Source organism: Enhydra lutris, unplaced genomic scaffold (genome assembly GCF_002288905.1).
Source record: "Enhydra lutris kenyoni isolate GAN:26980312 unplaced genomic scaffold, ASM228890v2 scaffoldscaffold2, whole genome shotgun sequence".
NCBI classification, from domain to species: domain Eukaryota; kingdom Metazoa; phylum Chordata; class Mammalia; order Carnivora; family Mustelidae; genus Enhydra; species Enhydra lutris.
This window is the reverse complement of record NW_019154086.1, coordinates 18,774,076-18,780,075: the sequence shown is the minus strand read 5'-3', so window position 1 is coordinate 18,780,075 and position 6,000 is coordinate 18,774,076.

The window sequence follows — 6,000 nt, the reverse complement described above, 5'->3', positions numbered from 1 at the left end:
AAAATTTATGGGAGGCAGCTAAAGCAGTGTGCAGAGGGAAATTTATAGCTTTAAATGCCTAATTAAATAGTCTAAGCTTCTACATTAAGAAACTAGGGGGAAAAAGTAATTAAACTTGAACTAAGCAGAGTGAAAGTAATGGTAAAATTGACAACAGACATCAGTGAACTAGGACAGAAGAAATCAATGACACCAAATCCATTTCTTTAAGTGTTCACTTCAGCAGCGCAGATACTAAAATTGGAACAACAACAACAACAAATTCCCTTAAAAGATTTAGCAGAATTGACAAATCTCTATCCTGAATGATCATGAAAGAGAGAACACATAAGTTATCAATCCCTGGAATGAAAACAAGAATGTCATCATAGATACCTCACACAACAGAATAAAAAGGGAATATTATGAACAACTTCATGCCAACAAATTTGATAGCCTAGGCAAAATGGGAAAATTCTTAGAAAAACACAAACCACAGAGGGCTTGAGTGGCACAGTCAGTTAAGCAGCCAACTAGGTTTCAGTTCAGGTCGTGACCTCAGGGTCCTAGGATGGAGCCCTGCTTCGGACTCCATGCACAGCATGGAATCCACTTGACACTCTCTCTACCTCTCCCTCTGCCTCCACCCCCACCTCCATCCTTTCATAAGCTCTCTCTCTAAAATAAATTAATAAATTTTTTTAAAAATACGAACTATCAAAACTCATTAAAAAAATAAATTCTCTGTATCTATTTAAAAAATTGAGTTTGTAGTTAAAAACTTTCTTACAGGCATTCCTGCATGGCTCAGTCAGTTAAGTATCTGCCTTTGGCTCAGGTCATGATCCCAGGGTCCTGGGATCGAGCCCCACATGGAGCTCCACATCAGGCTCCCTGCTCAGCGGGGAGCCTGCTTCTCCCTCTGCCTGCTGCTCCCCCTGCTTGTGTGCACTCTCTCTCTCTCTCTCTAGCAAATAAATAAATAGAATCTTAAAAAAAAAAACTCACAAACTCTAGTTTCAAATGTTTTCAGTGGTGATTTCTAAATATTTTTAAAAGATAAACTATCAAATCAATTGTTTTTATGAAACCAGTATTGTGCTGAGGTTAAACCAAAAGCATTACAATATGTATGTTAATGGGCACAAAAACTTTTAACAAAATTTTAACTTATCAAATCTAGCAATATATAAAAATGATAATATGTCATATCCAAGTGAAGTTTATCTCAGGAATGCAAAATTGTTTTATTGTTTTTTAATTGAGATATAATTTGTATACCATAAAATTCACTCATTTAAAGTGTATAGTGTGGGACACCTGAGTGGCTTAGTGGGTTAAAGCTTCTGCCTTTAGCTTAGGTCATAATCCCAGCATGGGACTCTCTGCTCAGCAGGGAGCCTGCTTCCCCCACCCCTGCCTGCCTCTCTGCCTACTTGTGATCTCTGTCTGTCAAATAAATAAATTAAAAAAATCTTTTAAAAAAAGTGTACAGTGCAATGGTGTTTATTAATTTAGTATATTTACAAAATTGTGTAACCAATCTAATACCAGGACATTTTTATCACCCTAAAAAAGAAACCCTTAGTAGTCCATTAGTAGTCATTCCCCAATTGTCTCTTCCCTGTCCCTGCAAGCCACTACTAATATGTTCTCTGTCTCTGTGTGTTTGCCTATTGGGGGCATGTCATATCAATGAGATCATACAATATGTGGCCTATGGTGACTGGCTTCTTTCAGTTAGCATGATCTTTTGGAGGCTCATTCAAAAAGCTCAGTTTGTAGCATGTATCAGTTCATTTCTTTTTATACCTGAATATTATTCCATTGTATGGATATGTTACATTTTGCTTATCTCTTCATCAGTTGGTGGACATTTGGGTTGCTTCCACTCTGGGGACTATAATGAATAATACTGCCATGAATATGCATGTACTAATTTTCATGTGGAAATATGGTTTTATTTTCTTGAGTATATATCTAGAGTAGAATTTTTAGGTCATATGGTAACACTATGCTTAACTTTTTGAGGAACTCCGAACCTGTTTTCCAAAATGGTTGTACCATTTTATATTTTTCTCAACAATGTATGAGTGTTTCACTTTCTCTACATCCTTACTGACACTTGTTCTTGTCTGTCTTTTTTTTTTTTAAAGATTTTATTTATTTATTTGACAGACATCACAAGTAGGCAGAAAGGCAAGCAGAGAGGGAGGGGGAAAGAGGCTCCCTGCTAAGCAGGGAGCCCGATGCGGGGCTCGAGCCCAGGACCCTGAGATCATGACCGAAGGCAGAGGCTTAACCCACTGAGCCACCCAGGCGCCCCTTCTTGTCTGTCTTTTTGATTAGGAGTGGTAATAGGTAGAATGGCTTGATATTTGAAAGTCAATCATTTTAGTAGAGTTAAAAAGAAAAACCATAAGATCATCTCAATAGATGTAGGAAAATCATTTGGCAAAATTCAATACTCATTCTTTATAACTAAACAAATAAGAACTCTCAGCAAACTAAAAACAGAAACTTCTACAACTTGATAAAAGAACATCTCTATAGCTGCTATCTTCATTCGGGACATCACACTGAATGGTGGAAACACTGAATGCTTTTCCCTTAATTTGGGTAAGAAGCAAGGATATTTCTCCTTTTACTTCTATCAGCACTGACCTGGGAGTCCTAATCAGTAAAGAAAGAAAAAGAAATAAAAGGCATAGAATGGTAAAGAAAGGAGTAAAACTGTATTTACTCACAGAGAACATGATCACGTACATAGAAAAGTTGAATAAGGGGCGCCTGGGTGGCTCAGCGGGTTGGGCCACTGCCTTCGGCTCCGGTCATGATCTCAGGGTCCTGGGATCGAGCCCCGCATCGGGCTCTCTGCTCGGCGGAGAGCCTGCTTCCTCCTCTCTCTCTGCCTGCCTCTCTGCCTGCTTGTGATCTCTCTCTGTCAAATAAATAAATAAAAAATCTTAAAAAAAAAAAAGAAAAGAAAAGAAAAGTTGAATAAATCTCCAAAAACACTACTTGATTTAATAAGCGAGTTTAACAAAATTACAAGAAACAATATCTGCATACAAAAATTGTTATATTAGCAGTAAACAATTAGAAAGTGAAAATTTTAAATACCATTTGCAACAGCCTCAAAAACATACTTCAGGAAAATTTTAATAAAAAATATACTAGACTTATACACTGAAAACTATGAAAGACTACTCAGAAAATGTGAAGGCCTCCAGAATTAGAGGGCTGTACTATGTTCAGTACTATTTATTAGTTAAGATGTCAATTTTTCTCAAACTTACCTGTAGACCCAATGCAATGCTGATCAAAATCCCAAAAACTTTTTGTTTAGAAGTTGAAAAGCTGATTATAAATTATGTATGGAAAGCAAAAAAATCTAAAACAAGAAATACAATTTTGAAAAAGAAGAACAAAGTGGAAGAGACTTACTGTCTCAAAATTTACTATAAAGCTACATTAATCGAGATTATGGTACCAGAATAAGAAGAGACAGAGAGATCAATGGAACAGAATGAAGAGTCCAAAGATAGACTCACATATACAAGATCATTTGTTTTTGACAAAGATGTACCAAGATAATTCAGTAATGAAATAATTGTATTTTCAACAAACAATGATGGAACAATTGTATTTCTTTTTTTTTTAAAGATTTTATTTATTTATTTGACAGACAGAGATCACAAGTGGGCAGAGAGGCAGGCAGAGAGAGAGAGGAGGAAGCAGGCTCCCTGCCGAGCAGAGAGCCCGATGTGGGACTCAATCCCAGGACCCTGAGATCATGACCTGAGCCGAAGGCAGAGGCTTAACCCACTGAGCCACCCAGGTGCCTGGAACAATTGTATTTCTAGTTGCAAAGGTATGAATCCTATACACCATATTCAAAATGTACCTCCTTCCACATGAAAAAAATGTTCAACATCCAAAACCATTAGGGGAGTGCAAATTACAACTGTGACGATCTACCATGACAGGCCTATGAGAAGGGCCCCAATTTAACGACTGACAATGCTAAATGTTGGCAGGGGTGTGGAGCAATAGGAAATCTCATATGTTGCTGGTAGGAATGTGAGATAGCACACCCATTTTGGCAAAGAGATTGACAGTTTCTTAAAAAGTGAAATGTGCACAGTCTGTGTAACCTAACAATCTCATTCCTAAGTGTTTACCCAAGAGGAATGAAGACAGATGTCCACAAAAGCATTTGTACATGAATGATCATAGCAGCTTCAAGATAACAAAAATTTGGAAACAGGCCAAATGTCCACCAACAAATGAGTGGATAAACAAACTTGGTCTATCCATTCAGTAGACAACCTCTGAGCAGTAATTACACATGATCAACTGATCCGTGATACGACAGTGATGAATCTCCAAAACCACGTCCAGGGAAAGAAACCACACATAAAATGTAGGATGACGTTTATAGGAAATTCTAGATGTAGCAACCAAAATCATGTCGGTGGCAGGCTAGGGCCACGGGCAGCAGTGGGAGATGGACATAGAGGAAAAGGGAATTTTGTGGGGTGATAGGGACGTCCCGGGTTTGTTTGTTTTTTTTTTAAGATTTTATTTATTTATTTGACAGAGAGAAATCACAAGTAGGCAGAGAGGCAGGCAGAGAGAGAGGAGGAAGCAGGCTCCCTGCCGAGCAGAGAGCCCAATGATGTGGGGCTCTATCCCAGGACCCTGGAATCATGACCTGAGCCAAAGGCAGAGGCTTAACCCACTGAGCCACCCAGGCACCCCGTCCTGTATCTTGATTACAGTAGTTACCTGGGTGTTTTCATTTGTTAAAATCCCTGAGAATGAACTGCTTGGATGCATTTTTATTGAGAAAGTTGATTTTTAGAAAACTTGTGAAGAAGGCAACCGTTTTGGAGAATGCGTGAGTTGTTTCCCTCACCCACTTGGCTATCCTGTTCTTTCTCCCCCAAGTTTCCTCCCTCACACCCACCCCCAGTTTCTGCTTTAAGCCACAGCCTTCTTTCATGTGCCGGCTCTCCAAATATTTAGAGAGTTCTCTATCAATGGCTTCCTTCACCAGCCTCCCCCCACCAAAATCTTCTCTTCTGCAGGTTAAACATTTCCAGTTCTTCAGCCATTCACATGTGATGTCCTTTCTACTCTTGATAAAAGCAGAGCTGGAAAAGCTCGTTGGCTCATGCAGGGAGGCAAGACCTGGAGGGATGGTGAATTCCCTACACCTAGGGCGGGTACTAAAAGGGCAAGCAGAACAAAACAAACAAAAATGTGAGTGTTTATAGTGGAAAGGTGTATAGGGACCCAAATCATGGCAGGCACACAAGCCACGGGCAAGATTTCGTTTGCTCTTAAGTAGGTTTTAGAAGAAAAGAGAGGGGATCTACCTGGGGATAGTCTCCCTGCATTGGGCCCAGAGAATTCCTTTCAGCTGGTTTCCCTGGTTGCACACATCAGGATACTAGTATCTAAGAAGCCTGTCATCCTTGCCACAATTTCTCTTTTCAAATTTCCTGCACCCTGTGAAGAACAGTATCTTTAAAACAGTATTTACATTTTGTTTTTTTCTCCCGTGTTCTTTTCTCCTGAACAGCTATCCTGGCTCAATTACATGTAGATTATTTAACTGCTCTCAGTTTTCCCACTTGCAAAATAAAGTATTGGGATGGTAATAGTTTCTAAATGTTGCTATGATGACTACATGCGTTACTATATGTGAAATGCTTTTAATATTTCCCCGCATGTAGTAAGCACTCTTTAAGTATTTTCTGTTCTTGTTTACCCAAAGATAAATGAGGGGAAAAAAAGTTTTTTTAAGAGAAAGAGAGAGAGCAGGGAAGGGGCAGAGGGAGAGGAAGAGAGAGAATCTTAAGCGGGGCCCATGCCCAGTGAGGAGCCTGACGCGGGGCTCAGTCTGATGACCCAGAGATCACGATCTAAGCCGAAATGAGGAGTCCAACATTCAACCAACTGAGCCATCCAGTCTCCCCAAAGAGGAAGATCTTAGAGGCTTCTTGACAGAAT